Consider the following 19,797-nt stretch of genomic DNA (forward strand, 5'->3'; position numbering starts at 1 on the left):
ACAAGCTTCTACCAGCTCCTGGTGACTCTAACTGTGATGCTTAACGTGGGCGCCTAGGGAGCCAGGAGAAGGAGGATAGGACAGCGCGAGGCCCGCATCCCAGATGGACCTCCTCAGAAACAACCAAGGGCCTACAGGACCCGCTACTCTTACTTTACAGTGCTGTGCACCGCACCCACAGGAAACTTTTCAAGAGGACAGCTTACCTTTGGCGGAACTCTTCACTTGCTTAAAGCTGTCTTTTCGAGTTACACCTTGTCCTCTTGAATTCCTCCACTAACCACAGCCCGTCTGTACTGCGAGCGCTCAAGGCCTGGCAGGCTCACAGATTCGGGCAGGCCTAAGAACACTCGCGGCCGAGCCGTAGGTGCCGCTTTCACGCCTTTATCGCGAAGGAGTACGCAGGCTTCAGTGGCGGTGGCGGCAGCAGCGGCGGCGGAAAGTCCCCTCCGCCTTATATATCAAGGCAAAAAAGCCGCCATCTACCCAACTGTTACCCAGGAGCTAACCCGCACGCTCCCGCGGCAAGTCAGGCTTATATAACACTGCATGGGTGCTGCGCATGCGGGGTAAGGCTGCTGAGTCACGGGGCACCGGATATCCGGCCAGGAGGCTTGAGTCCCCAGTTCTCCCTGCCCGCTCCTTGCCGCGCCAGCTGTGCGTAAATCCTTACTTCAGCAGCTTTTACTCTTCTCCGTAAGGTATTTATGATAAATACTTCCACCTGTTTTCTCCATCTTTAATGTTGGAAAGCTGGAGCTATCAAAGCTTTAGTGCCTCCAGGTACTAACAAAAAGTGGATTTCAACTACTTCGTATCACCTGTTCTGCCTACAGAAAACCTGGAAAACATATTGAAGTGACTCTCTTCTGACTTTATTAATCTTAAGGGGTACTTAAGAATTTTATTTACACTTTGGTATACAAAGAAAATTTACAAAGGAAAGCAACAGACCCCAAAAGAGCAGGTATACGTAGTTTGCTTTGCTTTCAGACCTAGATACAGTGAATAACTTGTATAAATCATGCAGGAGTCTTAGACAATTATGTTTCTTGGGTCAAGCATCTTAATACAACTCTAAAACCTTCATAAAAATTCCTTGGTAGCTGGTCTCAAAACTCTCAAGCTCTAAAATATAAAAATTTAGTTATCTTTCTGTATCCATTTTGTATGGAGTCTTTCCAAAGAAAGACAATCTCAGAGGCAAGTCCTTCAGGGAAAAACTTAATGTGATGTGACCATCCTAAAATTTTTGTTCTCTGGAGGGCTTCTTTAAAAAGCAGTGGCAGCTATCATTAAAAAGTCCACAAATGATAAATGCTGGAGAGGGTGTGGAGAAAAGGGAACCGTCCTACACTGCTGGTGGGAATGTAAATTGGTGCAGCCACTGTGGAGGACAGAATGGAGGTTCGTTAAAAATCTAAAAATTAACTTACCATATGATCCAGCAATCCCACTCCTGGACATACATCCAGAAAAAAATAAAATTTGGAAAGACACATGCACCCCAATGTTCATAGCATTACTATTCACAATAGCCAAGACATGGAAACAACCCAAATGTCCATTGACAGGTGACTGAATAAAGGAGATATGGTATATTTATACAGTGGAATACTACTTAGCCATTAAAAGGAATAAAAGAGTGCCATTTGCAGCAACATGGATGGACCTGGAGATTAGGATTCTAAGTGAAGTAAGTCAGAAAGAGAAAGAAAAATACCATATGATATCACTTATATGTAGAATCTCAAAAAAACAGGACACAAGTGAACTTATCTACAAAAAAGAAACACTCACAGGCAGACAGAACATACTTGTGATTACCAGGGGTAAAGCAGGTAGGAAAGGATAAATCATGAGTTTGAAATTCGCACCTCTTGCGGAGTGATGGAAATGTTAGCTATCTTGATTATGGTGGTTTCATAGGTGTATACATCTATCAAAATTCATCAAGTTGTACATCTGAAATATGTGTAATTTGCTTGTACAGAAATTATACCACAATAAATACGTAAAAAAAAATTAAAAAGGCAGTGGCAGGAACAACGCTCCTCTGCAAATTCATTTTCCAGATTCTATAAGCTCACTGTTGAGTAGCGAGAACAAGCTTTTCAGGGAGAACTGTACGATCAATTATCAGCCAAATGTCTGTCAGTCAAGATGACATCAGGTCACTCAAACAGAGAAATCACTGTAAGCAGAGTTACCTCTTTTGCTATCATCCTGTCTATCAATGATGATCTCTTTCTCCTTCCACTAATGCGGATGGTCAGACCTGTTGTTATAACACAGAACATGAGATGATTTATTTCATTCCTCTCATTAGACCATTTTCACGGAAAAATTCACAAATGTACCCATGTACCCAAGGCTGACCATATATTCCAGCCTCCGTTGGACCTCATTCCTGTAAAAAGATTTTTCTAAGAACCGGAAAGCCATCTTTGTGGGTTGTGACGAATGTACACACCTGTGTACTTTTATCAGGCAATGTTAGCATGGGGCAGCTCAAACAAACCAGGGCTCCCCAGCGTCAGAGGCCTTCTCATAGGAGCTGGAGGAACAGGATACCAGCCGGTATCCGTCTCCTTCCAGGCGGGTGTTGGCTCACTTGAAGCAGGTGGTGGGTTTACGAGTCTAATGTATTATATATTTCTCAATAGACAAATATTTGCACTGGACCTGAATAAATAAGAAAAAAAATTCCCCAGCTTAGTTTCCCACGTATATCCGAAGTTTTAGGACACCTCAGCATTTAAACTACTTTAGGAGGTGGGGGAATGGGCCACGGAGTCCTGGCTTTCCTTTTTCTTCTCCTTAAAACCTGCCCTGACCAATAAAGGACAAAGGCTGGAAGGCAGAAGGGTAGTGAGGCGTATTGGAGACTTCCCAGATTTTTCCCATTTGAAGAGCTTTTTGATATGTAGAGGACATGCAGATGTTAGCTCTCATAGAAGGATTCTAGGCAAGTTTCCAACTGAGCCAGAAAGTGGCCTATCTAGTTCTCTTTCTCTAGTAATTTATGTTGTTTCTTGCCACAGTATGACATGGTCATTTTTTATCTTAAATGTGACCTGCACTGATGAAGAAATTTGAGTCAATGTTCAACAGGTTTAACAGACTATTAGTTTCACATTACACCTTTAGAGCATGAGTATGCATACCTGTTTCTTCCCTGTGGGCCTGTTTTTTTCCACTCCGGTTTCTTATATCCTTACTGAAAAGGTGGAGATTAGTATTTGGTTTGGCTTCCCTGCTGAACTTGACAGAGCTACCCCACTGCAGGGGGAATGAGACAGAGGGACTTCAATAGGATGATGACATTATGGAAAACACATAACCTTCTCCAAAGCAGCCACAAAAGAAAAGCAAGAGTCAACCACCGGCATGAAAGTTAATTTCATAAATGCAGTACATGTTTAAAGTCCTCTAAAATGTGGTGTTTTGACTTTTGAAAATTAGTAACAGTAGGAAAACTGATTTAAATGAATACTCCCCTCCAAAAAGCAGAGTAGTTTGACCCATAACTTTCTCATCCAGCATGACTGGAAAATCGGATTTAAAAGGAAGATAATTTGATTCATCCAATTTTCTCTACAAGGAAAAAGCAATCAGAGTGAGATACAATTTCCAAAGGGCTTCTTGCATTTCCCTCTTGAAGGAAGGTCCAGAGAAATGCAGTAATTGAGTTTTCCAATCATCGAAGAGTAGCCTGAGTTGACTGGTACCGAGATCACAGATGAGTATCTGGGGGTGATTTGGTGAAAATATTAGGGAAAGACAATTCATCTCTCTCCCTCCCTGTCTCTCTCAGTCACCCTCTCTCCTACAAGTTTAGGACAACTGGAGGAGAAAAAAAGGGACTTAAGAGAAGTAAGGCTATGAGTTATGACATGAATATCCATTAATGTTCTTTGAGAAGTGCAAGTAAAAATGGGAATAATCTTTCATTATTTTTGTTGCATGGTGCCTTCGAAGGCCTGAGAGTTATCTGAGTTAAAATCATGACTTTGATCAAATATTCTGCTTAATTATAATTTATAATCCATGAAAGATCATCTTCAAAGCATAGATATTAGAACATATCTGCCTTAAGTACATAATAAAATTAATCTTTGATTACTGGGAGACTTCTAGTGTCTTAGATTTTCATCATACCCAAACAAATGGACATCTCTCTCTCCCCCCCCCAACAAATTATCAGGAGAATTCCACAGAGTTGATGCCTCTCTTGAAAGATTTCCCTATTTTTGTTATTTTAACTCTCCATACTGCAGATTTTCCACCTACCTTTCTGGCCAACCTTCTCTAATGTCCTCCCCAAATCTCTAGTCAACTTCCAGACCTGGAAAGCACTAGTACTCCACCGTAGGTCCTTCTTTATTTTTTATCTGCTATCTTTCTATAAGTTACCTCATCTAATTCTATTAATTTAAAACCCACTGATATGCTGATGATTCACAGATTTTATTTCCAGCCCTGATTTCTCCACCGAGGGCCAAACTCCATTTTAGTAAATGGCACCATCTTATTTGCTCAAACCAAAACCTTCCCATGATTTTAGGGAACTTACCCGTGATTATTCCTACTACTCACTCCCCACAACTAACCCTTCAACAAGTCCTATCGCCTATCCTGCCAAAATCTACTTCTTTCCATATGACCTTTCCTGTCTCCAGCGACACCCTCTAGGCTTAGTCACTATAAACTTTCACATAGACTAGTGCAGTTGCTTCTTAACTATTCCTTTTGCTCCAGTTTTCCTTTTGTAAGTCAATAAATCGTCTTTATTACTTAACCTAGAATAACCTTTCGAAAAAAATGGAACAAGGGCAAACTGCTCCCTGGCATAAAACCACTTAGTGGTTTCCCAATGGACTATGTCTCTGCATGCTGAAATAAGAAAACTCAGTTCAAATTGACTTAAATGATAAACAGAATCTGCTGACTCATATAAAGAAAACCCAGAAATAGAGCATCTCAAAAATGCCATCAAAGTCCCATTTTCTGCTTTCTTCTGCCATCCAGTGTTGAATTTCTCCTAGTAATAGTGCATAAAAAGACACAATCAGGATAACAAATGTTCTTGTTCACATCCAAGAGGAGGAAGCAAGTGTTCCATGGTTTGCCCCAGTTGGATGTCTTGGGTCACAGGCCCACCCCTGACAAAAATGACTATGAACAGAGGATTGGAATATGCTGATTGGCCTAAGCCAAGTACGACCCATTCATGGAGCTGGAGATGGGGTCTGCTTCCCACCGAAGAATAAGGGCAATGCACTAAGATGGAGAAGACTCATAAAATCAGAAAGCTGGAAAAAGGATGTCCTAGTTCAGGCTGCTGTGACAGAATATCATAGACTGAGTGACTTGAACAGCAATCATTTATTTCTCACAGTCTGGAGACTGGAAGTGTGAGACCACAGTGCCAGCATGGTTGGGTTTTTGGTGAAGTATCTCTCTGGTCTGCAGATAGTTGTCTTCTTCTTGTAGTCTCACATGTCAGAGAGAGACACACAGACAGATGGAGTGCTGTCTTGGTCTCTTCTTATAAAGGCACTAATCCCACTAATGTGGGCTCCACCTCCTAATACTATCACATTTAGGAGTTAAGATTTCAACAATTTTGGTGGGGTAGGGGGTGGGGGGAGATACAAATATTTAGTCCATAACAAGGGAAAGATGAAAGTTAGGTAGGCAACCAACAATGTCCATGATTCATGGCCTGTAAGGTGCTACTGATCAATTTCCTTTCTCCTGGCCTTCTCTCTAACAGTCTTGTCCCAGTCTTCCTGCTCACTGTGTCCAGACATACTGGCACTTATATTTCCCTCTCATGCCAAGAAGCTCTTTCCCATCTCAGATTATTTGCACTCACTGCTCTTGACTCAAACAGTCTTCTCCAGGCAGCTTTTCAAATGGCTGGTTTCTTTTTGTTCCTCTGATCTTAGAACACTGCCTCTTCTGCTGTGGCCTCTTTAATAAGCCATGGCAGTTGTACACACCCCCTTTCTAACCACAGGGCCTTAGAATTCACTACATCTCACTATGTAGACTTAGAAGTCATCACATACAGTGTAATGACCTAAAAGTTCATTTTACCTTTATTTTTTAATTTTTAATTGAAGTACAGTCAATTACAATGTGCATGTTACATTTAAATACCACAATTTGTTTATTAAAAATTGAAATAGAGGTTTTATTTAATTTAAAAATAATTAGTTATTTGCTATTTTTCCTCTTTGAAACAAAAGGAAACTCTCAGAGGAGCATAAAAGGAACCAGTCTTGAAACCTTGCTTCCTCGGCAGTCAAGAAATTCTATTATTCGAGAAACAACCCCACTAAGAGAAGGAATGTAAACGAACAAATTTGGAGTTCCTGAGTCAGGGATCATGTCTGCAATGGCCATAGCAGATGCGATAGTTCTGATTACAGGCAACTGCTTTGCCAGACTGGTCAGTGCAACGCCTTCCTTTTGAAGCACTGTCTGTAAGAATCCCTACTCTTACTGTGCTATGACCATTCCTTCCATAAGTATGAAGAACTTAGACTGATTTATTGTTGTGTATAAAATCACTAAGCCTTTAGGAACATGACTGATCTTTGAAAATTAGATACTGTGGAGGAAAACAAGAATCAGCAGCACTTAGCACGTTTACTACTACAATGATTTTAAAACTATGCATTGATATAAACGTTTGCAAACATGCTGTGATGCATTGGAAAAGCTAAATTTATGATACTTGCTTTATAAAAAATAAATTTCACAAGAGAAATGTCATGATAAAACGAGGTACTGGAGCCCTTTGATGCAAGAGATGCCTTTATTTGCAGAAAACTGGAGAAATTGTCAATACCAGCGGGTGCCTCAGTAAATTTCACTGGATTTTTGTTGTGTCCCTATGAAACCTCATTCCAGCAGAGACCCAATGAAATACTGACACCACGTGTCTACCTCTGATGACAGTTGTCCAGGTAAAAATACATGTATTTGCAAGACAGTTCTGGGAAGCTAATGCTGGCCTCGTTTTAGAGCTTAATAGATTTTTGACAATCTGACTATTCAGTTTAGCACTCCATCAGTCATTGAGGAGTTTTGAGTTATTTGTCGTTCCCTTGTATGTGTATGCCACATTGCAACAATAGTATTTGCCCAATTTCACCACCTAATAGATTGAAAATGTAAAATATGTGCATTTTACCAAAATGAGACACACTCTATATAGTAAGATCATTATTTTATATGTAACACTAAAAATGACTTAAAGTGTTGCCAGTTCAACTATGACACATAATCAATTGTAAAAGTCATTCCCATTTTAGAGCTGTTAAAATGTTGAAAGATGTGCATCTTAGAATAGAAGAAATATGTTTATAAAGGACAGAATGTAATGCCAATCTTGATTTCTATGCTTAGATTTACTAATTCAGTAACCTGGATCCCAGCACCTCGTTAAATTACTAAAAGAAACGGTAACTTCTTGTATTTTCTTTAATGTTCAAAAAGAAGTAGTTTTAAACAAACAAAAAAATGTTTTCAGTGTGTTTGGAATCTAATATTTTCAATTTGTGTACCTAAAAAGTAAATCAAGCACCCTCTGACCTAGAATTATATATTAGTACTTCCACTTGCCTCTCCCTCATGTAAAATGAGGATTTTGGAGCAGAGGTTTAATAGGTGCCTGACCTTGAACAAATTATATTACCTCTGGGTTTTTTCATTTGTAAATTCAAATAACAATAGTGGTCCTCTTATAGTGTTGTTGGTATTGTTATAGTGTTCTCATATAGTATTTAAATAAGATGCGTTAAGTGCTTGGAATCAATGGTGCCTAGCACAGAGCAAGTAAATGAAAGGGATTACTATCATTTCACATCCACTCAAAATACATGTAAGTAATATGGAATTAAGTTCTACTGACATGCCCATGAGAAGGGGGAGTAGGAAAGGTAAGGAAGTGTTGTAGATATTATTGCTAATTTATGAACCACGTCAAAACTTACTATCTTGAGAGAACTATTTTATAACTTGCACTGATGCTGTGGGTTAGGACTTGATACAGAATACAGATGCATGATGTTGGGGTCCTTGGCTGGGAAGACTTGAAGGGAGGGGAGGGTAACTCAACAGCTAACGGCTATATAATCGTCTTAAAGTGTCTTCACTCCTACTTCTGGCAGTTGATGCTGGCTGTAAGCTGAGACCTCAGCTGGTCTGTCAGCCAGAAAATGCGTATGTGTAATCTCCTTGTGGTCTATCAATGTGGAGTTGTTTGGGGGTCCTCACAGTGTGGTGGCTAGGTTCCAAGAGCAAGCTTATCAAGAGAGCAGGCAGAAGTTGTGTTGCTTTTATGACCTAGCTTTGGAAGTCACATAATGTCCCATAGCACCACCAGATTTATGAAGAGGAAACACAGAACCCACGTTTAAGTGAGAGGGCTGTCTAAGTCACTTTGAAAGAAGAGTATGTGGAATGGGAGATATTGTTGCAAACTGTTTGAAAAATAGTCTTCCAAAGAGAGTGAGAACAAATAAGAAAGAGAGAGAGAAACTTTTAAGACAACCTGAAAGATGAATACCTCTTATGACAGAGCTGTGCAGGAAAATAATTTGGAGAGGAACTTAATTTTGAAGTGTCAAATAACCACTGCATAAACACAGAAACTCATTGAGAACTGTCAAAAGTCTGTTAGGCTCATATACTTTGAAAGAGAGCAAACTAGAACAAAAATTTTTAGAGTTGCTTTTCAAACTATGCAAAGATAAAAAAAGTTGTTTGATATACAGATACTCAGGACCCATCATAAACTAGGTAAGGCAAGAAATTCAGGAGAGTTAACATGTGCCTAGAGAAGGGAGTGAGCAAAAACTCTATTCATAAAAATTCTGTTAGTTTTTAAGGTTAATTGTACGGAATATTACTCACCCATTAAAGAGAATAAAATAATGCCATTTGCAGCAACATGGATGGACCTAGAGATTATCATATTAAGTAAAGTAAGTCAGACAGAGAAAGACAAATATCATATGATATCACTTTTATGTGAAATCTTAAAAAAAATGATACAAATTCTATTTATAAACCAAAAAGAAACTCACAAACATAGAAAACAAACTATGGTTACCACAGGGGAAAGGGCAGGGAGGAATAAATTCGGAGTTGGGGATTAACAGACATACATTACTACATTTAAAATAGATAAACAACAAGGATCTACTGTATAGTACAGAGAACTATATTCAATTTCTTGTAATAACATAATGGAAAAGAATCTGAAAATAAAATATATATGTATGTATATACGTAACTGAATCATTTTGCTATACACCTGAAACTACACTGTAAATCAACTACATTTCAATAAAATTTTTTTTAAAAAGAATAAATCATAGAATTTTTTAAGATTTAAGAATAGTGGCCTTTTATTGTGCATGTATGTGCAGAGTGCTCTACTAGAGTATTTACTTTTTCATATCTGAATTTTGCAACATTATGAGATTAGAATAATTACCCCCTCCCCCCCACCCCGTTTACAGGTAAGAAAGCTGAGTCCCAAAGAGACTAAATGATTTGAACTGTTCTGCCTGATCCTTAACTCTATGCATTTTGCACCACCACACAATGCTTTTGATTTGTTTATAAAACAAACTTCTTGAGGACATTTAAGTCAAAAATAACAAACAGACACTCCTGGCCAGAATTTGAAACAGAGGAGTAGAATTCAAGTTTCTACTGAAAACGTTTTATTTGTAATACTAAAACATGCTAAAGAAGAGGGCATTTAGTCAGCAACAAACCCAGCGGGGCATTAGAGCACCATCTTTGAGAGGTGCCCCCATGCAAGGCCTAAGTTGACTTTGTTTTGGAGAAGAGTATATACTAAGAAGAAAAAATAAATTAATTTCAAACAGTGAGAAATAGGAATCTTCAGGGAGATTTCTTAATGAGACAAAACACACATTTTTGAACAAAAAAATTTATAAATATCCAGAGGTAGTTCTAGAAATCAGTAAGGACCAACAAGCCCCAGAAACACAAACCCAAGGCTGTGTTAATAAGCTAGACAAATAAATATGGATTTAAATCAATGTTCTTGGAGCTTAATATTGCCATTAAAAATAGACATTTACAGGATAATGTTACAGAAGTTTTAACATGACAGGCTGTTTCTTATAAACTCATTTTTTCTTTATTCTTCCTTATTCTTTTTAGGCTGTGACTTGGACTTTCTTTACAAACATCTTTAGATTTGCATTTTTCTCACTGTCTAGATTAACATGACCTTCCAAATTTCCCTCAGTAATAAAATATTTTATTGAGTTATTGAAACTTTTTTATTTAGAAATATTTTTTGAGATAGTGCAATAAAGATATTTTATAACAGTTTGCTACTTAAGCCAAGAACAATCATGGGTATTTTTTAAATATGTGTCACACAACACCAATCACAGAATTGAATTTTATAAAAGATAATGTAACACTGATATTTTTCATCTAAGTAGTGGATTAAGCTCTCCTCTATAGTTGGCCATTTACCTAAAATCTTGGTGAAGAAGTCAGAGAAAAATATTTAAGAAATATTCTTAAATTAAGAAGTGAAAACAATGCTCAAAGTACTAGTTCACAGCAGAAAATGCAAAAGCAAATTAAGAGTATTAAACTGCATTCTTTCCACAATAAGCTAGTTCTGACTATTTAGAAAAAACAAGGCTCTTTGTTGGAGCCTCTCCCAGTAACATTATCACCATTTATAATAAAATGCCAAATTCACCCTAGTTATTAATTACACGAATAATTTTAAATTCACACATGCACATGCATACGCACATATACACAGCAGAATGAGTCAAGAAACAAAAAAGGGACTGAGGTCTTTCCTGTTTGCTTTTTAAGTGTGTTTCTATACTGCTAAAAGCTACTTACTAGTGGTTTAAATCCTTTCCTATTCGAAAGTGTCTATTCCTGAGACCTAATTTTTTAAGCTTTAGGTTAAAAATCTATAATAACTCATTAAGAGTGTGTTTTTAACCATTTTGCCATAGAGTGAGAATTATCATTTAGAGAAAAACTGCTTAAAATATTTCTGCAGCTAACAAGCGATTACCTGGAGATCTTCTCTAGCATTTACCTCTGGGTCATCTGACCCAGGCTGGATGGACTTGAAAAAAACCAGAGACCAGTCCAGTGCTTCCTGGTTTATGTAAATGCACTGGCTGCTGTAACCTCACCCCAAAAAAGGGAGATAATAATTTCAGACCCCAGTATTTGACAAATATTCACCCTTCTATAAATGATGACTACTCGAAGGGCCACATTTTACCATCATCAACTCATCTTCAAAGAATACAAAATACACTTTCTTTTGAAAATGAACATCATTATTCATTCGCCCCTGAGATCTGGATTTAAATGTTACTGAGGAGGATGTAATTTGAGCTGTTGTTTCAAGCTTTGATTTGGAACTACACGTGGGGCCCGAGGGGAAGGTAACTAGTTAGGAGAAACCTTCCCTCGTCTGCTGGGGGCAGCTTCATAGGAGGCTAAGGATTTTTCAGAAGGAACAGTATACACTAAAAGTATATGGAAAATCCTCTTGTGGTTAGAAATTCTCCTGAGCCTTCCAGTCCATTCCGTACAGATAGTTAGTGGTGGGCTTTTGTTTACTACCTTCAGAGCTCTCTGAACCGCATCCAGGCCCATCATATCATCAGTCTCCAGCCTGGTATAGATCGTTAAATTGGCTAACAGAACTGGGCCTCCCCAACTTCTCAATGAACACCTCATTCATACTGTAGTAAACAATGTATAATAGACTGGCTAGGAAGAAATATAGTTTACTTTCCAGTTTAGACAGTAACTGGATCTAGCCTTTAGGGCATTGGTGAATGAAAAAAAAAAAGTGGTCTGAAGCATTTATTTCACCCTACTTATAGTAGGTTTTACGTTAAATTGATCAGGTTGTTAATTAGTTTGTCTTAATAGGTAAATGTTCCCACTTGAAATCTTATTTACACCATTTTTTGGCACAGACTCCAAAGGCATATCAAAGTTTAACGTCAAACCAGCCGGATACACATTATCATAAAGTCTCAATTTATGATAATTGACAGTGTGACTTCATGACAACACAAAAGGCACGGTTCCGAAGTGGTGCTTTTATACATTTGCAGAGTTTTATACATTTATAGAGCTTTATTTATACAGTTGCATTATTAAAAATGTTGAACCCAAAGTTAGCCCTTTTTTTCCCTCTGCTGCACCTAGAAACTCAGACTCTTCAATGGCAAAGATTTGGATTAAAAGAACAAAGAGGGGCCAGAGGGAAATAATGGCATATGGAAATAACTCCTCTCTTCAGGAGTCACAAGGCTTCCCTGGGGCTTTCCAGAGAAATTAACAAACTGAGGTAAATTTGGAGCAAACTGATGCAAATTTGGGTCTTTGCATCATGACAAACCACTACCCTTCCTAAAGGGCAAATGTGAAGTGCCTTCTTCAATGGCTCAACTGGCAGGTGTTAATTAACAACATAGTCTGATTCTTGGCTGGAGTTAAGGACAACTTTCAGGAGCCTCTGCTCACTATTTGACTGATCGTCCCACTCAGGCAGTCAGGCCCCCTTTACACACCTTGGCTTGTGGTTGAACACCCAGGCTTTGAGTGGTCCTGGACTCAAGTCCCAGTTCTGCCATTTTTAAACCTACATTAATTTAGACAAATCATCTACTCTGTCTTAAAACCTCTGTTTCTTGAAGTAAAAAACTGTCGTCATGATACCCACGTGACATATTGTTGTAAGGAAGAGGAATGATGGAGTAAAGCACCTAGCTCAGGGCCCAACAAATAATTAACAATCATTCTTCATTCAGTAAATATTTCTGCAATATTACCATTATGAGCTACAAAGAATCATGAGTCAAACAGATGGAACTGAATTCTATCCTACATTTAGAACTCATTACTGCAACAACCCAAGGGCAAGAACAGGGCCTACTTGACTCACTTGTCACTAGCAGACATATTTTTCTGCAAGCTTGTTCATGCAGTCCAGCACACACTGTTTGTGAGGGCCTTGCAGAATACTTACAGTTTCACATTTATATCCCTAATAATAGTTTGAAACTTGGGGCATTTATTTTCCTTTCTATCCATAGGTCTAGCCTCCATGCCCCCCTCATCTTTATATTTTACTGTATGAATAAAAGTGCAGCCTTTAGAATCAGACAGACAAGGGTTTGACTCCTGGATCCAACATTTACTAGTTGTGAAATCTTGGACAAATTATTGACCTCTGTGAAAAGATTCACCTCATCTACAAAATTGGAATGATAATAATTGTCTTATAATGGTATTGCAAGGATTAGAAACAAAGAATTGTATGTTCCTGACACATAGTTGGTTCTCAATAAATGTGAGCAACATTATTACAGTTCTTTGGGTTACTTCTTCCTAATTCTAACCTTTGGTCCTAAGCTGAGGTATTTCAGTCTTTGTAAAAATAAAGGTCTCATTCTGAACTTCTAGTTTTAGACAAGATCGAGTAGATATACTTCCTTCATTCTTCTTGCTAAATACAGCTAAAAACCATGGATATTATATGTAAAGAAAACAAGACTCTCAAAGATAGAAAGAAGATGGAAAACCAGACAGAGATCTTGGGACCCAAGGAATGACATGCTGGAGAATTCCCTGGGTTTTCTTTTTGCCTCAGATATCCTAAACTAGGGAGTGACGATGTTGGCAACCTATACCACTAATAAGCACACACAAAATAAGCTCCAAAAAAAGCCTGCCCTCTCCAGACAAAGAACCAGATATGGCACAGCCCACAAAACAGAAAACTCTTAGGCAAAATCACTCTGCTCTAGCCCAGTATCATAGGAAAAGTTGTAGTTTCACTGTCACCCGTGTTGGCAAAGGTCAAGCAGAATGCCAAGACTTCTACCACCATTTGGTGATAATGTGGCACTTCTCCCAGATGTGATGATATCAAGGAGACCAAGTGGCAAGTGAAGACTTTTACCACTTGCCAGCATTTATGAGGCCATCTCCCCATCCCTGTGCGTTGTCAGTAAATGCTATGGAGGGAGGAGTAATGAGGCACCCCTTCCTCTCCCAGGCAGGATGGAGTCATTAGAGGCCTATGGAGCAGTCAGAAGTCCTATCCCCACCTAGCAGTAACAAGACATTCATCCTCACCTGTTGTGTCAACAGAGGTTGAATGAGGAGCCTGGATTTCTATTAGCATGGGCAGTAATGAGATGGCTCCCCACTTCCCTCACCAGGGTGGTATTGGAGGTGCCACTGATAAAACAGAAGATTTAAAGAAAATCTACAATCTTAATATAATACCCAAAATATCCAGGATCCATGAGACAAATTTAAAAAACTCATCATACCCAGAACCAAGAAAAACCTCAACTTGAATAAGAAAAGATAATCATTAGATGTCAACACTGAGATGACATCAATGTTGGAACTATCCAGCAAGAACTTTAAAACAGCCCTTATACTGATGCTTCAATGAGCAATTACAAAATACTTGAAGCAAATGAAAAAAAAAAAAGAAATTCTCAGTGAAGAAACAGAAGACATAAAGAAGAACCAAAAGGAAATTTTTAAATGGAAAAATATAATAACTGAATTTTTTAACTCAACGGATAGGCTCAATAGCAGAATAGAGAGAACAGAAGAATCAGTGAACTTGAAGACAGAGGTGAAGAAAATCACAAACTGAACAATAGAGAACAAATATACTTTTTAAAAAAATTAGCACAGACCTCAGGGACCTGTAGGGCTATAATGAAAGATTTTACATTTACATCATTGGCATCTTGAAAGGAAAGGAGAAGGATGTTGAGATTGAAAGTCTTTGAAAAAATAATGGCCAACAAATTCCAAGTTTGGCAATAGACACAAACCTACAGAATCCAAACAGAATAAACCCACAGATATCCACACCAAGACATATGGTAATCAAACCTCTGAAAACTAAAGACAAAGCCTTGGTAACAGAGAGACAAACAACGCATTACCGGTGCAGAGGGAAAAACAGTCAACGTGACGCAAGTTTCTCATCAGAAACCATGGAGGCCACAGGAAATGAACAGCATTTTTCAAGTGCTGGACGAAAAACGAAACAAAACAAACAAAACCCTGTGAAGCCACAATCCTGTATTCAGTAAAATATTCTTCAAAAATTGAATAGAAATCAAGACATTCTCCAGTAAAGAGAATGTAGGTTATTGCCAGAACCTAAAGTATGGCTAAAGAAAATCCTTGAAACATAATACCAATATTATTTTTCTTTCTGTTTTTTTTATTTAATTGAAGTACAATGTGCCCATTTCTGGTGCACAGCACAATGTCCCAGTCATGCAAATACATACCTATATTCGTTTTCATATTCTTTTTCATTAAACGTTATTACAAGACACTGAATATAGTTCCCTGTGCTACTAGAAGAAACTTGATTTTTTAAAACTCTATTCAGAATACCAGTATTAAAAGAAGGAATCTGGGAACCTCAAGTAAGATTATAAAGAGCAGGAATACAGATAAATATAATACATGTGTCTTTTCCTCTTGAGTTTTCCAAATCACATGCGATGCCTGGAGGAAAAATTGTAATATATCATGTTGTGTTCAAGATACACACAAGAAATATTTAAGACTATCATATTATAAAAGGTAGGTGAAGTGCGAGGTGAGGCGGGTGAAGACACACCAGTGTACCATTAAAAAAAAATGGGGCAGGGGTGGAAATAAAGGGACTTAAAGGGAGGTAGCTTCCACCCTTCACTCAAACTGGTAAAATGTTGATGCCAGTAAACTGTGTTAAGTTATGTGTATATAACATTATACCTAAAGCAACAGTGGAAAATACACACAAAGAGACACATTCAGAACTTCTCTAGATAATTTAAAGTGAAACTCTAAAAATGTTCACGTAAACTACAGGAAGACAGGAAAAAGATTTTATTCTGTTTAGGTCTGGGCAAAATATTCTCAGTCCTGCCCTTCAATGATACAAGCTGTACCCGCACCTTCAACCTCCCTTTACTGTGAATATTGATTATAACACATGGGTCTATACCCGGTGGGCCCCACTAATAGCCACTATACTCCTGGACTCAATATTAATTAAAAGTGGTGCTGAGAAAAATAACACTCAGGGCTGACTGAAGAGCCAAGAGTCCTGTTTTCCCAGAAAATCAATAGAGCTCTGGATCAAGCAAGATCACAAGAAATAAGGGGACTTGGACTGCACTAAATTGAACCCTGTCCCTCCTCCCCCATCATCCACAAAGTAGCTTTTACTGTACCGCATTTTGGTGTAAACTATCAGCAATGCTTTTCAAGGAGGCAGCCCTGCTTATAATGTTAATAACAGTACTGTTGTCTTCCATTTATTGGGCCCTCTTACATACCAGGCATCTTGTTTAAACTATCATTAATCCTTTAAACAAGCCTAGAAAGGCAGATATTATCTCATTTACAAGTGTATGGGCCAGAAGGTAAACTTGTATCTGTCTCTACTCACTCAGACAGTGACTGAATAGAGAATTTATTGCAAGAATTTTTTTTTTCCCCACTGCTTTACAGTGTTCTCATTAGAAGATACCAGGAGAAATTCTGAGTTTAGGAGATAAAACAGTTGTTAACAGGAATTAGAATCACAAGGCTATAAAAGAAATTAGGATGGATAGCCAAGAGAGTGGACTGAATCTGTGAACATACAATGAAGAGGAAACAAGAGAAAAATCTTCATGGCCACTGATAAGAAAGGGAGGCATCAAACTACCCTGATAGGTTCTCACACAAGGAGGAGCTTCTTAAATGCTGTTTAGGCAGGAACAAATCATATATTAAAATTCTGGAAACTGTTGGATAGCAGGTATTGAAATGCTACAGGATGTAAGGGGACCATTGAAGGGGTGAGTCAGATTCAGATACAGTAACTGGGTTTCTATTCACTTTCTTGAGGGTTCTTAATATACATGCATGTCAGAAGCAATCCAGCTCTGGGGCTGGAAACTTCCCCTACTCTCTTTCACCTTAACAGGCAGCCTTTTCTTGAAGAGTGAAACAATTGGGATCTTGTCCAGTCTTGTGTTTAAAGCAATGAGTGTTTGGTCAGCCCCTTAACTTTTCTGAGCCTATTTCCCTATTTGTAAATTAAGGACTCTGGAGTAACCAATCTCTAAAATCATTGTCTAATGTAAAATCCATGATCCTATTGAAAATATTTTAGAGACAAACTCTAGTTCTGATTGTTTGAAAAACACGGTATTTATAATCCCTATTGGCTTCTGGATTATTACTCAATGTCCAAGAATTTTTGTGAATGTTAACACAACTTCACAACGACCGATCTTTATAATTACATTAGTGCTTAAGTGCTGTTTCTTCAACTATCTGAAATACACATTACTACCTCTGTTTTTTCAGAGAACATTTATTTCTCTATTTTTGGTTTCATAGCCGTAAACTCCTCTTTCCACATCAGCCGGATGTCTCCCAGTGACCATTAACGGGAACCACCACAAAAGATGTCGAAAGATCAACAGAGAGCAATCACCACGATGAAGAATAAAACTCAAAGCCCAAGTACCCTCAAGCAATTCAACATATTTGTGAAACAAAGTGACAGCCATCAGCACAGCTCTGGCTGTCTGAGGAGTTAGAGTGACACTACTCTTTGGAGCCACACTTTTATGACAAGTGGGATAAGTTTAGCTGCCCTACTTTCTCAAACACTGGTTTTAAGAGTGAAATGATGTGATGTACACAAAAGACCATTGAGCACACAGAAGCATATTAACATGGAAATGTATCAGTAGCTCTCTCTTCCTAGAAACAGGTTGCACATTATCATATCCACAAAGTAGCAGTCTGATTCTATAAAATATCTAGGGTGATGGAAGTTTTTTTTTTTTAATACTGAAGTTTGTTCTATGGAATGTTAATAGATGTTATGCAAATAACAGCAGCCGTGAAATCCCTTCCAAAATGTTTTTGATCAAATAGTCTGAAAAAAATGCTTGGTTAACCAAAATTAAACAGACTTTGTTCCTGCAGAACTTCTTAATGCCTTTAACATGCTAATATGCAATGCTTCTTGGGCGTTGTATAATGCGGTGATTTCTAAGCCTATTTGACTGTAAAACTGTTTTCCTAGGGAACATCTCTTGGCATTAATGCCCAATGAGTATCATTAGGAAACAGAACACTCATAAACTTTCTTTCTTGCACAACTTGCTGAATGAAGCAGAACTTATTCAGTGTGCGCCTCAGATCTGGAATTGCAGACAGACACACCGAAAGGAGCCAGGAGCTAACACTGATTCCAGCTGGGTTAATCACTTTTCTAACAACATTAAGATACACAGGGCTTCTGGGCAGCAGGTATTTTAGAGACAAGGCGTATTTTTGCTTCCCAGGTTTTGAAGTAAAACTATAGGTAAAGGGATACCATTTGGCCTAAATTCACCCACTCAAATCACCAGAGCAGCTCTCCCTTCTCACCTGGACCCAGATTCCAACATCCCATGTTCTAACTGTATCCTTCTCTTCTCTATTCAGAACTTCCGGCCCGAAACTTTCCAGGACACAATGGGGGTCCTAGGGAAAGACAGTGTATCGTAGTAAATAAGAACTCACTTGGCTGTCAGACTATCTGGATTCAAGTCCTAGGCTCAGCCTCCACAATTTGCGAGCTGGGTGGCCTTGGGCGGGTCACTTGACTCTCCTGGCGTCAGTTTCCTCTGGTATAGGGCAGATGTTGTAATAGAGAAATCTTCATTCTTCAAATTTAGGAACTGGATAAATTTGAATAAATCCCTTGCTATCCAAACTCCCACTATTTGCTGTCTGAAAATTAGGTACCAACTTGATTTGGACAGTATGATACCCTTCAACTTTGCTCTCCACACTCGGTAACTAAATAGATCTGGCAGGAAGGAATATTTGTGATCCACACATCATCGAGGTCCTTGTGAGGACTAAATTAGTTAACATCTGTACAGCACTTTGAGACTGTCTGGCACATAGTGAGTGTATGCTATTCCTCCTGTCTCAGCTACTAGGACACAATATTACGTGCGCATTAATGACAGACTTCTTCTAGGCCATTTATTTTTATTTAACAGAAGCTCGCGGTGTTTTAATCCAAAGTTTTCTTAAAAGATTAACCTTCAACTTTTATTTATGTGTTTGTTTGTTTTTACCAAAGGATCTTTTTAGGAAAAAGGAAAAAAAAAACAAAAACGGGGATATGAACCTGGAAACCTCATTTCTGGCCAAACTAATTTCTAGCAAAATACTAATCATAAGACATTAGTAGGGGCAAAACCTCTGAAGTTTCAGTTTCTCCTTCCAAAAAGAGGAAAAAATGGTAAGGAGAAAAGTAAAAGGAAGCACTCGGGAAGGGAACTGCTCGTCACTGCACTTGGGCCACTGCTGACTGTATTTGTGGGTTATGACCTCAGAATTACAGTCCCAACACCCATATGAAATGCAGAGCCATGACCAAAGCTGTTGCTGCAGAGGAAATCAGAGCACATTTCACACCAATTAGCAGACTGGTGGTTGTACAATAGACATTTGGGGGACAACATTCAGTCAAGCAACAAACACTCAATGAGGACCTACTAAGCACCAGGAGCTGTTCTTGGGGCACCTCTGGTTGAATCATGGAGTATGTGACTCATTACCTACAGAACCAGGTGTTGATGTAAATTTCCCCTCTCTCCTGCCATTTTGCTGATCCTTACCAAGTCACATGTATTA

The 19,797-nt window shown here is 38.5% G+C and overlaps 1 long non-coding RNA gene across 1 annotated transcript in view; it reads right to left on the reverse strand.

Moving 5' to 3' along the window:
* Nucleotides 1-19,117, reverse strand: part of LOC135321688 (uncharacterized) — a 372,256-nt gene extending 353,139 nt beyond the window's left edge. Inside the window, exon 1 of the long non-coding RNA XR_010381662.1 lies at nt 18,670-19,117. This is a non-coding gene — a long non-coding RNA (uncharacterized LOC135321688). The remainder of the gene's footprint in view (nt 1-18,669) is intronic.
* Between the last annotated feature and the right edge of the window lie 680 nt (nt 19,118-19,797).

The sequence above is a fragment of the Camelus dromedarius genome, chromosome 7 (genome assembly GCF_036321535.1).
Source record: "Camelus dromedarius isolate mCamDro1 chromosome 7, mCamDro1.pat, whole genome shotgun sequence".
Taxonomy (NCBI): Eukaryota; Metazoa; Chordata; class Mammalia; order Artiodactyla; family Camelidae; genus Camelus; species Camelus dromedarius.